This window comes from Manis javanica, chromosome 7, assembly GCF_040802235.1.
Source record: "Manis javanica isolate MJ-LG chromosome 7, MJ_LKY, whole genome shotgun sequence".
In the NCBI taxonomy this organism is placed as follows: domain Eukaryota; kingdom Metazoa; phylum Chordata; class Mammalia; order Pholidota; family Manidae; genus Manis; species Manis javanica.
In genome coordinates, this window is record NC_133162.1 from 125,912,636 (window position 1) to 125,934,806 (window position 22,171).

Genomic DNA, 22,171 nt, shown 5'->3' on the forward strand with positions numbered 1-22,171 from the left:
ACCTCTGGCAGTACTGATTCCTCACCCACTTGCTGACGCTTTCCCCTCTCCCACTCGCCCTTTCCTTACTTTTCTTCTCTCTCCCTCCTAATTTCTGTTCAGTTCCAAATCAGCAATTAGTACTTCTCGGGTTGTCTTGGTTCCTGGAAAACATGTCCTCAGGGAGTCATCTTGCCCCAAAATAGTCTCCCTGCCTCCAACAAGTCTGACATCAACCGTCAGGATGTCAACATTTTCATCCAAATATGATAGAATGGATGAGTGATTAATAATTAATTAATTAGAAAGAGCGACATGACAGAGAACCCGAGCCAAGAAAAATGAGCCAAAAGAAAAAGCAGAGGATTTTCAGAGGAAATTTTGAAGGGCTGAAAGCAAAACACACATATAATTAGGGCAAGCAGAGCCTCAACTAAAAATATGTAATACAGATAGAATTTTGAAAATGATTTTACATGTAGTATTTCATGATATCATTACAAGAATCGTGAGAGATGGTAACTACCTTTATCCCATTTTATAGACCAGAAAAAGCAGCTTTAGAGAAGTTAAGAGATTCCCAAGGTTTTATAGCTCATTCAGTGGAGGAATTTCTCTGGAAATCCCTTAATGCCAAATCTAAAGCTGTCTCCATTACCCTGTGAGAACACAGGCTGGAGCTGAAGCTTAGAAATCTCCAAAAAGAGAGAATCTGGAAGTAATTTTGACTTAAGAAATAGAGCTGAAAATGAAGAAACAACCTGTATGTGGAAGGACTGGTTTGGGACTAAGCATTTCCTCAACACAGGAAGAGCCATTGAAGTTCCAATTCTCAGAGTTTTGTTCAAGAGAGGCATTATGGAAGTTTGAAAGATCATGGGAGTGAATCGGCTTGGGAGAAAAGATACAGTTTATAGATACAAACCCTCAAAAGGAAGATGAAAGCTAAACAAATAAAAGTCATGGATGTCTCCTTGGTGTCAGCAAAAGGCACATGACTGGAGATGTCAAGTGCATCCTGGGAAAGGAACAAAGAAAGCAGATAATTGGTGACCTCTCACTGAAATTTTTACTTTCAGCCTGTAAGACGTAGTAGCAGAGAAGTGAACGTTTTCAACAAGCACTTTCCAAGTCAATCTAAATAATTGCAAAAGCATAGCTTGAATGATCTCTATGTCCACCTTACAGGCAAGTGTGCCACAGACCTGAGGCCCAGGTGTGTCCTGGTGTTTTCCACCTCCGTGGTCAGTCATGCCACCGCTATAATAATCAGAGACCTGTGAGAAAAGAAAAAAGGAAGACTTGACATATAAGTGTTCCTCATGAACAAAAGTTTCAGAATAGTTTGAAAAGAATAAAATGTAAAAGAATTGAGTCATCATAAACTTCTTTGCAAAGTCAAGAAATTATGCAAATTAGGCAAAACCGTACCTATATTAAAATGCCAATTTGTTATAGATAATACAAGTTGGGTCAACAGTATGGATCCAGAAGAATATTTTTTAGAGTTCACCAATTATTCAAGTTTACATATTATTAGATTAGAGAGAAGGATATTTATTTAGGTGCCAATGCCAGCCATTTGAATGTAGTAAGACTGAGAGAATCACAAGCAGATATGCTAGGTCATCAAATGTCTAGGGAGAGAATTCTACCACTTCTACTAATGCAATGACAGAGGTTGAAATTAATCTCTTAAAACATAGGGAATTGGGTAAAGAAGTGAAGAACTGATGTCGTGCTCCCCTTTAAAGATTTCCAAATAATTAAACTTTCATTTTAATGACATAAAGAGAGCTTTCCAAAGGAATATAGCCAAAGGCTTTCAAAAATAAAATGGATACTGCCACAGAAGCATTTAAGGAAGAACACAGATGTATAAAATCAAGGTGAAGACATTGGGGCAGAAACAGCCAAATCAAACAACAGATGAAACTGAATGGAAGCAATGAGAGCAGAAACTGGTCATGCAAGACAAAAACACTCCCTTCAGATCAAAGGGATATGAGAAGAGAGAGGATTGTTGCAAGATTAAAAAGGTCAGAATATGGTACCAAAAATTGCTTAGAGAGAATGAAAAGGTTTAACTAAACGTACCAAGTGCAAGTAAAGATTGAGCAATGAGCTTTCTGTGGCTGATGAAGAAACAGGCGATCTGACAGCAGACATGATGGGTCCAGTGGTTCTAAGTGAGCTGGAATTTGAATCAAGGAAGCACCCCAGTCTGGCAGATACGCTGCTTAGTTCTACAAGTTTCTTAAAAACTAAGCAAACTTCTGTTTCAACTGCAGACACTTGAAAGGAAAGTGAAGTGACCTGTGCAGTGAAACAAGGAGCTAATGATAGTATTTTATAAAGGAAAGAAAGCAGGCGTCAGAAACTAGATACCGCCATCTTTACAAGCATGGAGAACAACACTTGGAAATTTTCCACAACGTAACACAATGCTCAACAACGAAGGGGAAAAAGTCTGGACTGGTGTAAAATCACAAAACATACCAGGGGTTTAGCAGGGATAAATGACAGTGAAGTAGAGGTGGGAGAGGAGGGGAGTGCCATGGTGACACCAGAAATTGTAAATAAAAAAGGTATCTTTGCTGGGCCTCCCCAGACCTGCAGTTCACCTCCCTCTACTGTCGCTCTGGAACCCCCCAATGAAGGTGCTGGGTTAGGACAATCAGTGTACATTGCGCAAAGACAAAGGACCAAAATCGGCACATTTTCTAATTTTTTAAAGCAATCTGAAGTACAGTATTGTGTGAAATCTCCTGGCCTTTATATATATTGCTTCAACCTTTTATTTGTTTACTGTGCAAACCAAACAATTGCTGCCTGCAGGTTGGATTTGGTCCATGAACCACCATTTCACACAAGCCATCATCTTCGCACTGGGTCTGCATACCAGTCCTGAGATCCTGATCCTGACGACCTGAAGGATGTAAGAGTCAGGCTTACTGCAGACAGAGCCCACTGAGTTTCCATAGGTGGGATCACTCCGGCCGTTACTGAAAGCTTATACCAGGACTGACAGAATAAAAGACAAGGCCATAAAAATGAACAACCAGGGAAATCTGGTAATATCGATGGTATGGAGAGATGAAGAAGCTGAGCCCATGAGGATTTTCACTCCAAAGTTAGGAGGATATAGATCAGTAACTCTCATTTATTGAGAATATACTGTGTAGCAGGGACCTTCCACTATATCTAATCTCCAATATTTACAATAACCCATTTTACAGATACTGACTGGATTGTTCAAGGAGGTCAAGACCCAAAAAACCTTTGCTGGGCCCTTATGTTTTTCCTTTAACATGAAATCTTCCCCTTGTCTTTTTTGCAGATATTCATTGCAACATTATTTATACTATTAAGAAAAAAACAGCAATGACTAAGTAATTCCACTTGCAGGCATATACCCAAGAAATAAAAACATGTATCCACACAAAAACCTGTATACAAATATTCATAGCAGCATTATTCATAATAACAAAAAATTGGAAACAGCTCAGATATCAACTGATGAATGGGTAAATAAACATAGTATATCCATACACTGGAATATCATCAGCAAATGGAGCACTGATTGGTTCATGCTGCTACTTGGACGAGTCTTGAAAATGTTATGCTAAGCGAAAGAAGCGATCCTCAAGGGCCACATGTATAATCCCACTGATACGAAATTTCCAGAATACGCAAATCCATAGACACAGAGTAGATGAAGGGTTGCCTAGGGTTGGAGGTGATGGAGAGGATTGGGGGTAGCAGCTGAAGGTTATGGGATTTTCTTTCGGAGTGATAGAGATGTTCTAAAATCAACTGTATTTACGGTTACGCACATCTGAAAATACTAAAAACTGCTAAGTTGTACACTTAAATAAGTGAATTTAATGATATATAAATTATCTGAAAAAAGTTCTTACCAAAAAAAATGGTAAGAGGAAAGTGGTTTTGAAACATCAGTCATGTGTCATGAACCACAGAAAGAAGGTAATTTGGGTTGGCACTGTTTTTTATAGTCTAGCTTCCTCACCAACCAAAGCTGAGGCCCCATCCCCAGGCCCGCTGCCTTCAGTACTGGGGCCTGGCTCTGCTCCAGCCTTAGAGTAGGCAGGGCAGCTGGAAAGCTCTTCTTGGGGGCTGGACCAGAGCTGGAAGCAATGACAGGCATCACATATGCATTTCAAATACAGTATCTCATTTACTTCTGCAACAGCCTGTGAGAAGGGGATTATCATTTCCTTTGGAAGGAAGAGAAAATCTTTAGTAAGATTGCATCATCTACTAATGAGTGTAGTTAATACATTGCAGAACCAGGGTATGAACCCAGACAGCCTGATGTCTCAGCCAAGACTTCTAACCACAACCTCCATGTGGTTCTAAAGGCCAGACACCTCATTCTCATACACTTTTAATAGGATTGCAATTTGGTACACATTTTCTGAAGCATAATCTGATGGGATGTGTCAAAAGTCAGAAAAAGATGTAAACTTTTTGATCCAGCAACTCCACTTCTAGAAATTTGTTCTATAGAAATTACTGGACTAATGAACAAAGACATATATAAACATATGGATTTTCATCAAGGTGTTTGATACACAGTCATGGACCAAAAAAAAAGTTTTTTTAAGAAAAATCTGTATATCCATTCACAGAGGATTGGTTCGATTACAGCACATCTCTCTGCCCTGGTGGCTAAGCTCATGGAGGGCATGTTCTGTGGATAGCAACTAGGAGAGCAGAGGTGGAAAGAAGAAATAGGAGAGAAGGAGGGAAGCACCCCTTCCCCGCAAAAACCAACTGATAAATCCCAGCCTAGGCTGACATGTGTCTCAGTGAGGAAGGCTACCTTCTTACCAGCATACCAGTCTTCACAAGGTCATGTTAATGACAGAACCATTCTTCTGTGTCATTTACCTGAAACATGGCATTTGACACTAATGTGTTTGTGGAATGCTTCTGAAATATTTTTTTAAAACAGTAAACAAACAAAAACCCACCTAGATCTTGGGCTGCAAAATATTTGTAGTAGCTGTATGACACTCTAGGTCTTGCAAACTCAGCCCCCTTTCCTTCCTTGGACCTCTAGGGCTTCCCCCTATATCCATATTTCTCCTCTTTCTCCAACAGGAGCCAGCTCAGCCGGGAACCAGGGACAAAAAGGCAGGTCCAGACCTGACCACATTTACCACTATTGCAGATAGAAGCAAACAAATGGATTTGAAACACGGTACTATTTATATTGTTTTAATTACTTTTAAACAAAGTGTGAGAAATTTCAACTCATGACTGAAGTATAATGGGAACGTGGGCAACTCTTTAAATTTAGGACTTTGGGGAAGCTTTAGGCTTTAAAAGATGAATGGTTTGAGTTGTGCCAAAGGGAAGAGGAAAAAAATATCTTCTGAGATGGACTGATGGACCCTATTTGAAGTATTTGATGAGTTCCACAGTGACCTACTGAATTGCCCTTCTCACTTAAGACAATAGATTGCCAATGACTATTTTGTACAATATAAAAGTTAAGATGTTCTGATGTTTAGGAAACATTTGTTTCTACAAGAAGACTCTAGTTTGTATCATACCACTATAAATTTATGACCTTGATAACTGCTCTGTGGTTATATTCTATGGAAATGCATACTGAAATATTTAGAGGTAGAGGATCATAAACCTCAGATGGCTCAGACACAAATTTAGTGAGATAGATGGAGTGAGATCATATGGGATAAATGTTAACAATAGCTTCATCTGGTAAAGGGCACACAGATCTTTGTGCTATTTTTTATTTTTGTAATTTTTTAAAACTTTGAAATCATTTCTAAATCAAGTGTTAAAAAGACTACAGGCCAGAAACAAAGAATACACTTCTGCTTCTCAAATGGTAACACATCACATTGGGAACATTCCTGGCCTACATCTGATATTACTCTATTTTTTAGGATTATTTTATATTGATGATACACTTACATGATGGAAAAATCTGAACATTATCCAGAGGTAGATGCTGAGAAATGTCACTCCTGTACTATCCCCTTCCACTTGCACCCTGCATGTAACCATATTAGTTTCTGATTTATCTTTCCATGACTATTTTTGCAAATATGAGTATGTATTATTTCCCTTTCCTTGCACAAAATGGGTCATGCTGTAAACACCATTCTTTGTTTGGGTCACATGTAAGTACCTCATGTAGATCTCTCCATCCTGATGCCACTTCAGGATGCTTGCTCTGGTCATAAAGAGATAGACATATAGCTGCTTCCTTTATTTATACAGAATGTGTGCCCAACCCTACATTTGGCCGCGGGTTATATTAAATATACTTTGTATTTACATTTCACAGTTGACTAGGAAAATCAACTTTTAGGGTTATTAAAGGTCAAATTCAAAATGCATAGACCCCTCTTTATATATTCTAACCAGTTTTGAACGTGAAGGAACAGCAAAACTTCAACTATTTCTCCTGAAAGAACCCTGAGATGGGTTAACTACAGGGTTACCTTACGTTTTCATTGTTCCTTTTTTGATTGCCTTACTCTGGGAATTTTCAGACAATACTTGTTTTGTGTTCCAGCTCTTTGCTATACATGACAGCAGCCCAGAATTGTCCCAGATTGTGAAAGAAAAGCTTCTAAATTATTTATTTATTTATTTTGCCTGCAGTGCAATTCAGTTTAGTTCCACAGACATTTACTAGACTTTGTGCAAACCACTGAGCTTTAGAAGGTGGGCAAGAGATTGGTGCTGGCCTCAAGATGCTTACAAATAACGCCCCCTTCATGTGGAAACTGTTATGTTATACAGACAAGCACAAAAAGCTACAGGAAAACGAAAGGACACTTAGCCCTGCCTCAGAGAAAATGAACTAAGTCATAAAGAAGAGTAAAACCTGACCAGAGAAAGAGATGGGAGACTAGAGGTGACCAAGTTTCATGAAGACATGAAAGTACCTAGTATAGGAGGACCGTGGCAAATGGCTCAGTGTCATTAGACTTCAAGGCAGGAAACAGCAGGTGTGGCTGGGAAGGGGAGAGCCTTGTATGGCCCAGGAGAGGGACCTGACTGGGCAGTCACTAATGGAAGCCGTGTGAGCAGGTTGGTCTGTTAGAAGGCTCATCTTGGCTTTGAAGGAGGATGGACTTGAGGAAGGGATCAGTCCGTAGGCAGAGAGCCATAGAGATAGAGAGGAAGAGGCATATTTGTTTTAATTTGGACAACAAACACTGTGGGGTTTGATGATGATTGGCTGCGGGTGGAGGGAGGTCGGGAAGAGCCTTGGGTCTGCCTTGAGTGACTCAGGGAATGGTGGTTCCGTTAAATGAATGGAAATGCGGAAGGAGGAGGAAGGCGGTGGCGAAGTCTTATGTGCGTCACATCAAATTTGAGGACAGCAGGCCGATGCTGCTGGGACTGCTCAGAGGGCAGTTTCGGTGTGGGAGTTCCAAATTTGAGCACTGTATTAGTTTCCTGAGGCGGCTATAACAAACCAGCGCAAACTTAGTGACATGAAACAATATATATGTGTCTCTGACCACCCTGGAGGTGAGAAGTATAAAATCCATCTCACTGAGCTCAAAGTCAAAGTGTCAGCAGGACTGGTTCCGTCGAGAGACTCTAAGGGACATCCTTTCTTCACCTTTTTCTGCTTCTAGAAGTCTCCTCCATTTCTTGGCTCATGGCCTTTGTTCCATCTTTAAAGCCAACAGTGTAGAATCTTACTTTGATCTGCAGTCACCCCTCTTTCTGCCTCCCGTTTTTAAGGACATTTGTGTTATTGGATCCAAACACATAAGCCAGGATAGTCTCCCCATCTCAAGAGCATTAGCTCAATTACATCCGCAAGTCCCTTTTGCCAAATAAGGCAACATGCACAGGTTCTAAAGATTAGGACTTCAATGTATTTGAGGGGCATTGTTATCCTACTACATGTGTTCTTGGCAAAAAGTTAGTGAGAATACATACAATCGGTGGGATGGGCATGTGTGGCAAGAAGAGCATTAGATCAAGAACAGAGCACTGGGAACAGCAAAACTGAAGGGATACACATTGGAAGAAGGAACCCAGAGATGGGAAGGAAGTCTGACCAGGAGAGAGCTGGTAACATGGAGGTGGAAAGTGCATAGTTAACAGGGAGGAGGGAGTGGCCAACAGATGAAGTTGGGTAAACCGTCTGGAGTCCCTGGGCATCGATTCCACGGCCGCGTCAGGGGAGCTCTTGTGCTGGAAAACAGACAGCAGTGGATGGCAGCAATGGACAATGAGGAGGGGTGGGCCACCCTCTCAACAAGTTGGCCAGGTCGAGAAGAGATGCGACGGTGACCAGGAGAAAATGAAATGCAGTCTCAGGGAAGATGTTTTGCTCTACTCTCCCATGCTTCTAAGAAAGTGTGAGTCTGGAGCAGGCATGTAGTTGAAAGAGCCCAGGGATTGGGAGAGGCCAAAGATTTATGCAACAGAGGGAAGAGCTGATAGAACCATGTCCCAAAATAGGCTGATAGATGTGAATTCCAGAGCACAGATCAACAAAATTTGAAATAAGCCTATCCTTTGATCCAGCTTCTAGGAATTTATCTTACAAAAGAAAAAAAACTTAACCAAAAAAAAAAATCATAAAAATGCTCACATAAGAGGAAAAAAATGTACAAGAATCTTCAAAGGCAAAAAGATACATACAAGAGTTTTCAAAACAGTATTGCTTATAATAGGGAAAATTTGAAACTTACATGTCTATCAGCAAAGGATTAGTTAAGCCCTGGAGTTGAGAATAGCTTTAAAATCTTGGTGTGGGAAGATTTTCCTATGTATATGATTTCTAGACATCATAAATATTATCAAATCACAGAATTGATAACAAAACATACAGCTTCTATACACCCCATAAACAAGTAAATACTGGGAAAAAAACATTATCAGGAGCAACCAGAGAGGAGAGGAGGTGTATTAGACAGCAGAGTGATTCCTGAATCCCCCAGATAGGTCTGAAGGGATGGGGGTAGGGGTGGCTCATGACTGCTTCTCTCCTGACTCTTTGGGAAGAGAGGCCTTTTCCAAACCAGCATTGGGCAGCTGTATTCAAGATGCAACCTCAGTAGGACAAGTCTAGACAGAAAGAAGGTCTAAGCTAGCCTCTCCTTTGACAGGCCTCTCTGAGTCTCAAGAGGCCTGAATGGTACCAGCATTTCCCACAAGCCTCCCTCAGAGGAGGTGCAGAAGATGCGCCCAGAGGGCTGGGCTGGTCTGCAAGCCAAGGGTGGAGCCACCCTGTAGCAGAGGGCTTTGGGGTGCACCGTCCAGGTCGCAGCAAACCTCAGGGAGGGCTGATCAAGCGCTTCCAGTGATGCCGAGCCACATGGACGCCAGAGCCCCACTGAGCTAGTGTTGGATGGTGCCTGGCTGGGCAACTGAGGAGCAGTGTGCCGCTGAGAGGAGGCTTCCCATACCCAGTGAACAGACTAAACGTGAGGTACCAGCAGTGCAGGGGCACCCACAAATGAAAAAAATGTTTGAAAAAATACTATATTCTCCCCTCACTAGGAAGTGAGGACCACCCCGACCCCCTCTCCAAAACAAACACAGCCCAAAGTGGTCACATCACCATGAGAAACAAATCAGAAATCAGACGTCCTTATCCTTTTTGAATGGCGTCTAGGACAAGAGCACCATAACCTTGGCCATTTAATCTGGCCCTGATTTTCAGATGAGGAACTTGGGTGGTCCTGCCCGGATGAGCTAAGGCATGGAAGGTGCTGACTGTGGCAAGAAAAAGGAAGGCTCAAAGATGGGCGTCTCCACAGGTCAGAGAACTGGTATGGTGGGAGGCAGGCTGGCAGGAAGGGCGGGGAAGGGCGGTGGCAGAGCCCCCTTGTGGGCAGGCTTTCTCGGGGCAGTGGCCATGGAGGCTGGTGGCGAAGAGGAGCTAGAGAAGGGGACAGGTTGCTGAACAGGTCAGTGGGATAAAGAGGTTGTAGGGTGAGGAAGAGGACCGAGAGGGCAGCGCCAGCCTTCAGGGAAAGCCAGAGGCCCTTCCGCATGGGCCAGACGCCTGAGGCACTCTGACCTCTGAGGGTAACCTGTCAGCCACACGTTTCCGTAACTGGGCCTTTGGCTAATGTGGCCCCATAAGCATATTATATTGAGTAATATATTATGCAGCACACTAACAAAATTGCACACTGATTAATAACATTGATAATTTTTCTCACATTTGTCATATTTTAGCAAAATTAGAATCCATGTGCACAATATTAACTCTACTGTTTGCTTACTCTGTTTCCTATTAAACACACATATAAGCTTCTTCACAATATTTCAGTTGACAAAGGAAACACATTATCTTTGAAAATTTTGTTTTTAAGCAGTTAAAGGGGCACCCAGGTTACCAGGAGAGCCTGTTCTGTGCATTTTTACTTGACCTTCAAAGTGAGGTCGCAGAGAAAGTTTTTAAGCAACATAAATGCCTCCTTTTCTTTTCTCCTTCTTCTTTTGTAAGTCTCCAGAGAAAATTACTACCCAGGAATGATTTTTTTTTTAACTTGTTTTCATTTTCCCTGTGCCAGACTGAGTATTCCTGACAGAAAACAGACCTTCTCCAGGAATCCAGACTCAGTGCCAGGATACCCAGTTCTGAGTGAATTAGCATTTGTCCTGCTGAGATGCGCAGAGAACAGGCCAAAGAGACTGTTGACTCCTCATTAATCTCTAGTTTTACAACACGTTAGGCTGTCTTCTCTCCTTAATGATTTAAGTATCTGATACTAAGCTTTCTTGTCAAATAAACTGAAAGTCTGGCTTTATTCTATCTTCAAGTTTGTAGCTAAATATTTATCTATGGTCTGAAGAAAGAGGGAGAAGCCCAGTGACTGTGGCAGAGCGCATTTTGGCGCACATCTTCAGAAATGGTTGAAAATGGTGATAAAATTACTGCCATTTTTGAAATGACAGTCTTTTCAACAGATGGTGCTGGCAAAACTGGACAGCTACATGTAGGAGAATGAAACTGGATCACTGTCTAACCCCATACACAAAAGTAAATTCAAAATGGATCAAAGACCTGAATGTAAGTCATGAAACCACAAAACTCTTAGAAAAAAACATAGGCAAAAATCTCTTAGACATAAACATGAGTGACCTCTTCTTGAACATATCTCCCCAGGCAAGGAAAACAACAGCAAAAATGAACAAGTGGGACTATATTAAGCTGAAAAGCTTCTGTACAGCAAAAGACACCATCAATAGAACAAAAAGGTACCCTACAGTATGGGAGAATATATTTGTAAATGACAGATCCGATAAAGGCTTGACGTCCAAAATATATAAAGAGCTCACTCACCTCAACAAACAAAAAACAAATAATCCAATTAAAAAATGGGCAGAGGAACTGAACAGACAGTTCTCCAAAAAAGAAATACAGATGGCCAACAGACACATGAAAAGATGCTCCACATCGCTAATTATCAGAGAAATGCAAATTAAAACTACAACAAGGTATCACCTCACACCAGTAAGGATGGCTACCATCCAAAAGACAAACAACAACAAATGTTGGCAAGGTTGTGGAGAAAGGGGAACCTTCCTACACTGCTGGTGGGAATGTAAATTAGTTCAACCATTGTGGAAAGCAGTATGGAGGTTCCTCAAAATGCTCAAAATAGACTTACCATTTGACCCAGGAATTCCACTCCTAGGAATTTACCCTAAGAATGCAGCACTCAGGTTTGAAAAAGACAGATACACCCCTATGTTTATCGCAACACTGTTTACAATAGCCAAGAATTGGAAGCAACCTAAGTGTCCATCAGTAGATGAATGGATAAAGAAGATGTGGTACATACACACAATGGAATATTATTCAGCCATAAGAAGAAAACAAATCCTACCATTTGCAACAACATGGATGGAGCTAGAGGGTATTATGCTCAGTGAAATAAGCCAGGCAGAGAAAGAGAAATACCAAATGATTTCACTCATCTGTGGAGTATAAGAACAAAGGAAAAACTGAAGGACCAAAACAGCAGCAGAATCACAGAACCCAAGAATGGACTAACAGGTACCAAAGGGAAAGGGACTGGGGAGGATGGGTGGGTAGGGAGGGATAAAGGGGGGATCAAGAAAGGGGGTGTTATGATTAGCATGCATAATGGGGGGGTGGGAGAAAAGGGAGAGCTGTACAACACAGAGAAGACAAGTAGTGATTATACAACATTTTGCTATGCTGATGGACAGTGACTGTAAGGGGGTTTGTGGGGGGGACCTGGTATAGGGGAGAGCCTAGTAAACATAATGTTCTTCATGTAATTGTAGATTAAAGATAACAAAAAAAAAGAAAGAAAAGCACTTCCTGTGTGGTGATCTCCAATAAGTTCTTCACAATGGTATAAAGGGTATATCAAAGTGTGGGCAAAGGGTTTGTTTGTGTTTACACAGAGGATCAAAGCCTAATTTGGCTACACAGAAAATGAATTAAGATACCATATGAAGAAGAACTTCCAATATCAACATCCTGTGGAAGAGTCATTCCAGAAGATGATCATCAAAAAACTTCAACAAAGATCCTGGCGCTTTTGCAGTTGTAGCTGCATTCATCCCACCGGTTCCTGGACTTGCCATTGGAATGAAGAAGGAGATATCTAAGCTGGCCTGTGCATACAGTAAAACAATAAATTTGACTGGATCTATACTGTCAGAACTCAACCAAGAATTAGGAGAAATGCAAGTTGCAGCGCTCCAAAATCTTGCGACTATAGACTATCTACTGTTAAAAGAACATATGGGATGTGAACAGTTCCCAGAAATGTGTTGTTTTAATTTGTCTGATTTTTCTCAAAATATTCAAATTCAGTTAGACAATATACATCATATCATTGATAAGTTTTCACAAATGCCTAGGGTGCCTAACTGGTTCTTGGTTTCACTGAATGTGGCTGGTAATTGTAGGCCTGCTTTGGTTATGTAGCTGTATTCCTATTATGTTAATGTGTGCACACAATTTAATTAATAATTTAAAACCTATACATGCTTATGTTACACTACAAGAAGATATGTCAAAGAAATAATCTTCCCATGTTTTCTTCCATCTGCTACTTCTATAGCTTCTCTTCTTCCTTCATAATCACAACCCCTAAGTAGAATTCGTGCCTCATATCGAAATTACCAAGTATCATAATTCTTCCAAGTGGTAAAGATACCTCAAGACAAATGCTGGACATAGAAGCCACAGGGCATAAATCTGCAAAGAAGTAAAAAGCTAACCTTTCCAAACAATATTGCTTCTCTCTCACTTACCAACTTTACATTTCCCTGTATGGCCCTGGAAGATGACTGGTTAGCCAGAGATGGGCAAGATTCCTCAAGGGAGGAACAACCTAAGACAGGCATAGGCGCAGAGGGGCCATCAGGTGAGAAATTGGGGATCAACAGAGGTGAGGCTTAGAACCTCACCCCCCCTGTTTTGAGAGAAATCTTATGCATCCGTGGATGTTTTGTTGCCCTTGTCTAGCTTGGATTAATACTTAGTCTACAGGCACACACCTGATCATCTACATTTGCCCTCTTACAGCACTAAACTATGTTTTCTACCTTTATCTTGCATCTACCTACCACTTCAGCATTTTATTAAAAATAATAATAATAATAATAATAATAAGGGAGAAATGTGGGATTCACATATAAATCAAGGATAAAAATCAAATGAATAATCATAATTGACCTGATTGTTTGTAGTTCATGATGCGTGATCAAAACCGAAAGTTTCTGTGATGACTGCCCTTGTACTTATTCACTATGTAAGAAATTGTTCACCATGTAGAAACTTGTTCATTATGCTTCAGAAGATTGGAGACTGTTGAGAATTAGGCTTGGGGTTGATTAATGATTGTGCATTGAGTCCCCTATACAGAATTTTATTGTTGTTAACAACCATTTGATCAATAAATATGAGAGATGCCCTCTCAAAAAAAAAAAAAAATTACTGCCATTTTAAATGCTCCAGTCTGCTGAGTAAAGGAGGTTCTTTTTGTTTTTGTGACAATTTCCAACTAACTTCCTCTGCTTTTTATTTTACCTTACTAACTGAGACTTTTGCAAGAGCTGCGGCTTCTGTTGATCTAGTCTGGGGATTTGTAGGGCGAGGGAAGCCCTTGCGAAAATGAAAGTGAGCAGTTGGATGGCCTTGACAGGATGGAGCAAGCCATCAGTCACCCACATAGAGAAGGGAGAGATTCAGAGAGGAAAGTGCAGAGAATAAAGAAATCCTCCTTATTTGCTTTGGCTCTCGTCTCAAGGCACACACATCTCTATCACAAAGCACTGCGCTAGGACTGCAAATGTGCACAGGGCCTGGCGGGAGATGCTGCCAGGCCTACTTTCCTCTCCGTGGAATCTTCAGAATGGGAGGGAGGGGTATGCTGTGTCCTGGAGACTCTTCAGGAAAGAGCCTGAGAACTCCTAGGGTCTCCTGAGTAGGAAGGTTTCTATTATCCTTTAAACCAGATACAGTATTTTTCTATTGCTGCTGTAGCAATTAGCACAAACTTAGTGGCTTTAAAAAGAACACAGATTGACTATTTTTGAGTCGTGGAGGTCAGATGTCCAAAACGGGTCTCATGAGCCAAATCAAGGTGTTGGCAGGGCTGTGTTCCTTTCTGGAGGCTGTGGAGGAGAATCCATCTTCATTCTTTCCCAGCTTCTAGAGGCCATTTGCGTCTCTTAGTCTTCAGAACACATCACTCCAACTTCTGTTTCTGTCATCACTTTTTTTGACTTTGATCCGTTTGCCTGCCTCTCGTAAGGACTGTTGTGAATACACTGGGCCTACCCATCAAGATCTTAAATTAATCACATTAGCAAAATCCCTTGTGTCTTGGGAGGTAGTATTCTGGGGTTCCAGGCATTAGCAGGTGGACATCGTTCAGTCCACCAAGGCTGGCCTCGTCTCCTAACCTGGGACTGGTCCTGGTTTCCAGTTACCCCAGCAGGTTTGACCTGGGCCAGGCCCTGCAACACCCCAGAGTCGGTGCCCCTGCTTCTGGGTCCTTCACCCACTGCGTGACCTGCTTCTGCCCTAACTCCCCCAGGCAGCCAGGGCAGAGGTGAACGGCTGTGAGGAAGAGCTCTGAAGGCTCTGAAGGCAGAGAATCCACAAAATCATTTCAGCCCAAACAAAATGGTTGTGGTGAATAAGCGTGAATTATGATATAATCAAAATGTGCTTTTATTTTTGTCTTCTACCATCTTTTAAAAATTTGTCAGGGGAGCAGTGAGCCTGGCCCTGCCTCCATGAATGTGTCTCAGTAGAGGCACTGTTAGCATTTCAAGCAGGACAATTTTTAGGATATTTAGCATCCCAGGCCCTTGCCCTCTAAATGCCAGTAGCACCCTCTTCACTAGTCATTGTGACAGTCAAAACACACCTGGACATTTTCTACCAATCCCTAGGGAGATAGTATTGCCCATGACTTACCTGTTCCCTCTCAGATACTCAGGGAGTAATTGTTTATGGTCCCTTCTGGCCACGAGCACAGTCTCTATTTAGTAATTAGGATGCTTTATCTGTGCAACAACTGAAACTCTGATGGATTTAGGGCTGCTGCTGGGGAAAATCTGCAATAGGGGAGGGGATTATGGTCAAGTTCCCCCTTATCCTGCTCAGGGCCCCAGCTGCTAACTAGAGTGGGAAAGGACTGTGGGAAAGCGGTCAAAGTTTCCACGTTTTTGCTGATGGCTTGATCACAGCTGTCTCTTCCTTTCAGGGGTATTTTGTGGGTTACTCTCAGGAAGTACATAAGACATTCCATTCTCAAGGGCACAGCCCCTCAGTCTCTGCTCTGGCAGGCCCTCCAAGGGTCTCCTCTCCCTCTGGAGTAAGGGGACTGCCACTTCATTCTGCATATGGGCGTGGGGGCCTCCCTTTGGGATGCCACAACACCGCATCTGGGTAGTTAGCTGACCCTTCCTTTTAACATTTTATTGTGGTCAGGAATTAAGAGAATAATTTCAAAACAAATAACATAGAGCTTGTTCCCCAATGGCTGAGAACCTCTGGCGTCTAAGTTTCCATGTTCTAAAGTTCATTGTAAAGACCATTGTAAAGTTCACACAATTCATTTTCATAATCCAGTACCTTTTCAGGCTGAATTGTGAAGATAATACAATATTCTTTTGTCTGGAAGAGTTTTGGGAGTGTTTCGCTTCCCATTATAATGTTCTTTTTCTACTAATTCTTAAGGCTCTTAACTGTGCTGCTTTCTATTCCAGTCCCTTTCACCATGGAGGCTTGAGGACCCACAGGTAAGTTCTCATCCACATTCTATTCTGATTTTAAGGAATATCTGGGACACAGAGGAGTGACTGGCTCAAATATGATGAGAATACAGTATAATGATCTGTTTTGCAATAACAGCAGCCTGTGGTTTTCACAGCTCACACACTGCGCTCATAGATGGTCTCCTTGTACCCTCATGAGGCAAGTCCTATTTTACAGGTGTTCTGAGTGACACCAAGACAGAAAAAGGCAGGAAACTATCATTAATGAGTGATGCTATCAGCGGGGTGGTTTTTCATACATCTGTCCTTTCATTTGATGTCCCTAGTGAATATATGAGGTAGCTATTATCATCCTTAGGAAACTGAAGCTCAGAAAGATAAAGTAATTTACCCAAAGTCACACAGCCAGTAAGTATGCCTTTTTATGTACCATACATTTAGTTTCCTGCTTTTCAACTAGATCAGTTACCCATAAAACGCTTTGATATTCAGCCCATACTAGAAAAAGGGTTCAGGGGTGTTTTGTCTGTCTGCTTCACTGGATTTTAATGTCAGCAGGAAGTCAGATGGCCGAAACATCTTTTATGGTTCCCAATTGTGGCCTTTAAGAGTGAGTGAAAAGGAACACGAATTTGAAGAAACAGCAGTGCAAGGAAGGCATCGTACATTTTTGTAAAGTGACTACTTTGAGACCAATCAAACCAAGATAAACACTGAATCATTTCAAGTGAGAGAAACACAATCCCATCTCCACATGGCTCATTAGGAGCCCAGAGCACAAAGCCCAGGAGACTGGTGGTGGAAGGCCGCATACCAGAGCACTCCTGTAAACATTTCCAGGACCCCCTTTGCCCTGTGTCAACCACACATGAAACAGCTTCCTCAGCGCAAGGGGCCCCTTCTTTCGTGCACCAACTGCTGGGCAAAGACTCCACCCACGATTTCTCTCTTTGTGTATCATTTTAAGAAAGCCCAGTTTGCTCCCGTCATTGCGGAATTCTGTTCTGTCCCGAGTGCCAGGCTCTCTCGAGCTCCTTGTCCCCTGAAGTGCATAGCTCAGGCCAACTCCTGCACCCAGCGTAGCACTTCATAACGCTTGGTATCCCCTGTCAACGTTGCACAAATATTGCTGCGATCAACCCTTTGTAAATCACTGAGTGGTGGCAAAGAATTGCATAATGCAAGTTCCATGTTTACTGGACGCAGGAGATTCTTAAGAGAACAAAGAGCATAAATATTTACCAGTGGTGATGTGGCTACCCATACCATCGCACCCAAAGTGAGAGAGACTTTCTGAAGGGATGAGGTGGTTATTACACGTAAATGGCAAGGGAGAATTAAGACAAGGACAAGGGAAGCCTCAAATCTGAAAAAATCCCCAGAAGGAAACCTCTCTGCTCTGACCTCTGTAACCTCACTTCACAGCATTTTTGTGTTGCCAGTAACTCTACAGCTGGTATAAGCATAATGAACTTCCTGCCTTTCAAAACAATTGATGGTGGAGTAAAGCACCCTGGGGTCATGTAAAAACTCATCCCCAGCAACTGTTTACCACCAGCGGTGAAAGCACAGACTATGTGTTTACAGAAGCAGGTCTGCACTGTCACAGGATGTGGTTCACTGCTGCCTGAGCAAAGCTTTTTCAGGAAAATAGGCTCCACTGTCCTGCCTTCAGTGATGGAGATTGTGATTAACACAGAAGCGTGAAAACCCAAAGGCTAGTATGTAGCTAAAAACTCAAGCTCTGCAATGATGCTGATTCAGACACTGCTCTCCCATCCCTGGACTGTGTGTAAATTATTTAACCTCCCTCAGCCTTCATTTTTTCATCTGTAAAATGGGAAGCTTGCTATCTAACATAAAATGTTTGAGATTAATAAAGTTAACGCTGATACAGCACTTAATGCAGTCACTAGTACTCAAAACCATGTTAGTTCTTTCATCAGAAAACACCACTAGGAAAATAAATAGTCAAGCCACAGACTGGAAAAAATATTTATCTGAAAAAGTATCCATATAGAGAATATGTAAAATACAGTTACAGATCAACAATAAATAGAGGAACTACCCAATTTTTTTGAAAATGGGCAAAAACTTGGGCAGATACTTCACCAAAGAAGCTATACAAACAGATATTAGCACATGCAAAGATGCTCAACATCACCAATCCCCAGAGAAATGTGTATTAAGGAGATACCCTTTCTCATCCAATAGAATGACTAAAATCAAAGAGACTGAAGACACTAAATGTTGGCAACTAGAACTCTTGCACATGGCTGGTAGGACTGTAAAATGATATGATCATTTTGCAAAAAGCCTAGCAGCTTCGCATAAATTCAAGCATCCATTGACCCTATGACCTAGAAATTACACTCCTTGGTATTTATCCAAGAAAATTTAAACATACGTCGCCAAAAAGACTTGAACATGAATGTTTACAGCAGCCTTTTCTTAATAGCCTCAAACTGTAAACAATGCCCATCAACAGGAGAAAAAATAAATTGTAGCATATCCCTACAATGGAATACTATCTAGTCATAAAAAGAAACCAACTATTGATATCTGCAGCGACACAGGTGCTGGTCCAAACTACTATGTTGAGCAAAAGAAGCTAGACATGAAAAGGACGTAATATGTGAAGCCCAAGAACAGTCACATTCACCTTTAGTGCTTCTGGCACAAGAAGGGTTGGCTAGAAAGGGGCACGAGGGAACTTTCTGGGGTCACAATAATGTTCTATCATGTTTTGGCTGGTGGTGACATGAGTGTATACAATTTTCAAAGTTCATAGAACTGAACGCTGAAGACCTGTGCATGTTACTGTGTTAAACTGTATATCAGCAAAATATAAATGCCCCTGTTATATTATGATTACAACAAATCATCTATCTCATCAGCGATGCCAAAGCCTCGTGGAGACCTGGAGCATGATTCGCAGCTCTGTGGTGCACCGGCAGTTCTGTGGCTCCAACATTTTGTGCTCCCATCGGAACTGAGCACTGGATGCTGCCTAGTGACAGTGCTCCCATGATTCAGGGTCCCTCTCGACCCCCCTGTTACTTCCTGCTGCCTCATCTTTACTTCCCTTGGTTTCTATTGTAATTTTCCCTACTTCCCCCTCTCATCCCCAGAACAAATGAGATTGGGTGAGTCAGCGTTCTGTTTGGGACACTTTATTGGTCTGATTTCTCGTATCTGGCTACCTCAGAAGGCTCTGCTCTCCTTATGACATACGAGCTGCCTTGGTCAGACCCCTGTTCTGGGCCAACCTATATGGCCAGGTTGGAAGGGTCTCGTGACACATTTCACGGCAATTGGGTGGAAGGCAGGAACCAAGGTGCTGTGGATAGGTCAGTCCTTGGAGGTCCTTGAGCCAGTCATTATAATGACCATGTTCTACCACAGAGACACAGAACCCTGGGTACCACCCCGCCCCCTGCAGCTTATAATTCTCTGGCTCTGGTTTGGAGCACACAGCATTGCAGCTGCAAGGACTCAGACGCATGTGCTTTATACCCATAAGACCACTGTAATGGTCCTCTTACCGATAAGGTCACAATGCGACCAGAGCCACATAGTTAAATGTATATTTAATGTAACTGTTAACTCCTCAAGGACCCTAGAAAAAGTTGCTGATTAATACCATCTTGGAGGTAGGGTATTTTCAGATTTTTAGGTCCTGGGCTGAGTGATTTTTCAGGCAGGTCTTGCAAGGTGAAGAACTGATTGGAATGAAGCAGAGTTTGTGACACAATAGCTGTGCCTACCTGTGCTCAGTGAGGCAGGGGTCCTGAGAGGCGTCCTGATGAGCAAGCTGCTCTTCTTGACTGGGGCGCTGTTCACTTGACTCATACTCTTCCAAGAATAGGAACTTCTGGAGCAACTCATCATTGCTTTGTCCCGGCATTGGTGAGCACAGGAACAGAGAATTCTGTTTTTTAATTCTTACTGATTTCCTTGTAAAATGTTAAGGTTAATGTCTGACAAGTATTCCACTTTAATTCTCCTGCCTTCAAATCCACCAATCACAAAACAAGGTGGCAACTCTTGAAGACCAGGGGCATTGAGAGCAGGTGGTGATGAGGCAGCCACTGTTTCCTGAATTCCTACGAGAAGCAGGATGCTTCGGTATTTAGCCATTATTTTCATTCTAGTAAGTTTATAATCCAGTGCACTTCTCATGTCCTCATTTGTAAAACAGGGATAATAAGTATGTCTACCTCATGGAACTGTGGTAAGAATTAAATGAATTACATAAGTGTAAAGAGCTTGGAAACATTATTATTATTATTATTATTATTATTATTATTTCTCTTTTCCCCAGCCCAGCTTGCACAGCAATGTTATGCCATGTACATATGTTGGCAAGTCCCCTGTGCACCTGTGCCCTCACCTCTCAGCCTCAGTAACCAGTATGGCCATAGTAGCTATTTAAAACACTGAGAAGCTCCCTCCAGGTGAACACGTCCCTCAAGGGTCCGGCACCAGCACCACCACACGTTCCCGGGACACTCAGTTTTGTCTGTCAGACAACCAAGGTGAATACCTTTACTAGGTTTCCTAAAGGGGCTGTAAGACCCCGCTCAGCACACCTGTCCCTCTGCTCCCCACCTCTGCTCTTGGTTCTAGCACCCCCCAACACTCTTTTGCCCCTTCCTCTCCCAAATATTATTAACCTTTCCAGATAATAATGTGCAGGTTTTAAAATATATATATATTGCTAGTACGAGCCATGGGGCTATATTCAGGTGTACACGTGGGTATACATTCAGGTATACACAGTTACAAATAAGGAATCTCAGACGGGTTGGTCTGTTGAGTTTGTTTCCATTTAGGAATCATTGACTCAGCTCAACATTATAATGAGCTGGGGGTCACCAAACAAGGAATTCTTCCCAAATCTTCAGCTAGAAAGTGTCTCCAAATGATACAAGTAATGCCACCGGAGAGGAGCCGCGCGGCCGCGGGTGGATGAACCAGCCGGTCCTCTGGAGTCCAGCAGACCCCTGGCTCGGGCCCCTGCTCCTTCCCACCCATGCTGGCACACCTTGGCTCTGCCTCTGGCGTGGTCCCCGGGCATCCAGCCGCTACCACATGAGAGCCTTTCTCTTCCTCTTCCAGCCTCGGCTTTGCACCTGGATGCCAGGGCCTCCTGCTTCTCTTGGAAGGAGAGGCGGTTTACCGGGAAGCAATAAAGCACCACTCCTAGTTTACCCACCACATGCAGGAGTCATGTACTGCATGTGGAAGCCAGAGCACATAGCACACATGCAGACCCCACCCCAGGGTGGGAGTTGGGGTGGGAGACAATCACCACGGGCCTCTCTTTTTCTGAGCTTTCCCCACTGTTTTCAAATGTCAGCGGTAGAAGTTCTGCTGATTCAGGGGTGGGAGGAGGTACCCAGTCTGTGCGTGAAGAACAGATGGCTGCTACGGGGTGGAGGCTGAGCTGCTCTCTGCGAGGCTTGTCCTGGCAAGGTCACCGCATGGCGTAGCCTGGATATGGCAGCAGCCCCCTCCGTGGCCTCCCCGCCTCTGCCCTGGTCCTCTGCTGAAGCCAGCGCTCTCCTCTCCAACAAGGAACCCTGTCACGCTCCGCTCAACAGCCTTTGTGGACTTTGTAGGCTGCAGGATGTAATGCCAACTCCTTTGCTGGCTTACAACGTCACCTCCCATGCTCTAATCACAGTCGCTCCTGCCACATGACCTTCTGCTCATTCCGAAGGTGATTATACCTGCAGCGCCCTCTCCAGGCTCTACTCCAGGGCACAGGCTACTCCTTCCCCCAGAATTCCTAGGACCTTCCTTCGCACCCTTCCCACTTGCCGAACTCCTCTTCACCCTTCAAGACCCAGTCTAACAGCCCTTCCTCTGTAAAGCTTTCCCAAAGGCCTCTGTGAGAAGAGAGTTGATCCTTCCTCAGGATCCCCTT

The 22,171-nt window shown here is 42.8% G+C and overlaps 1 long non-coding RNA gene across 1 annotated transcript; it reads left to right on the forward strand.

The window, feature by feature from the left end:
• Positions 1-4,236: 4,236 nt before the first annotated feature.
• On the forward strand, positions 4,237-20,980 carry LOC140850496 (uncharacterized). Its single transcript, XR_012133409.1, has 3 exons — positions 4,237-5,206; positions 16,231-16,263; positions 19,137-20,980. It is a non-coding gene; the product is annotated as an uncharacterized lncRNA (long non-coding RNA).
• The last annotated feature ends 1,191 nt before the right edge of the window (positions 20,981-22,171 follow it).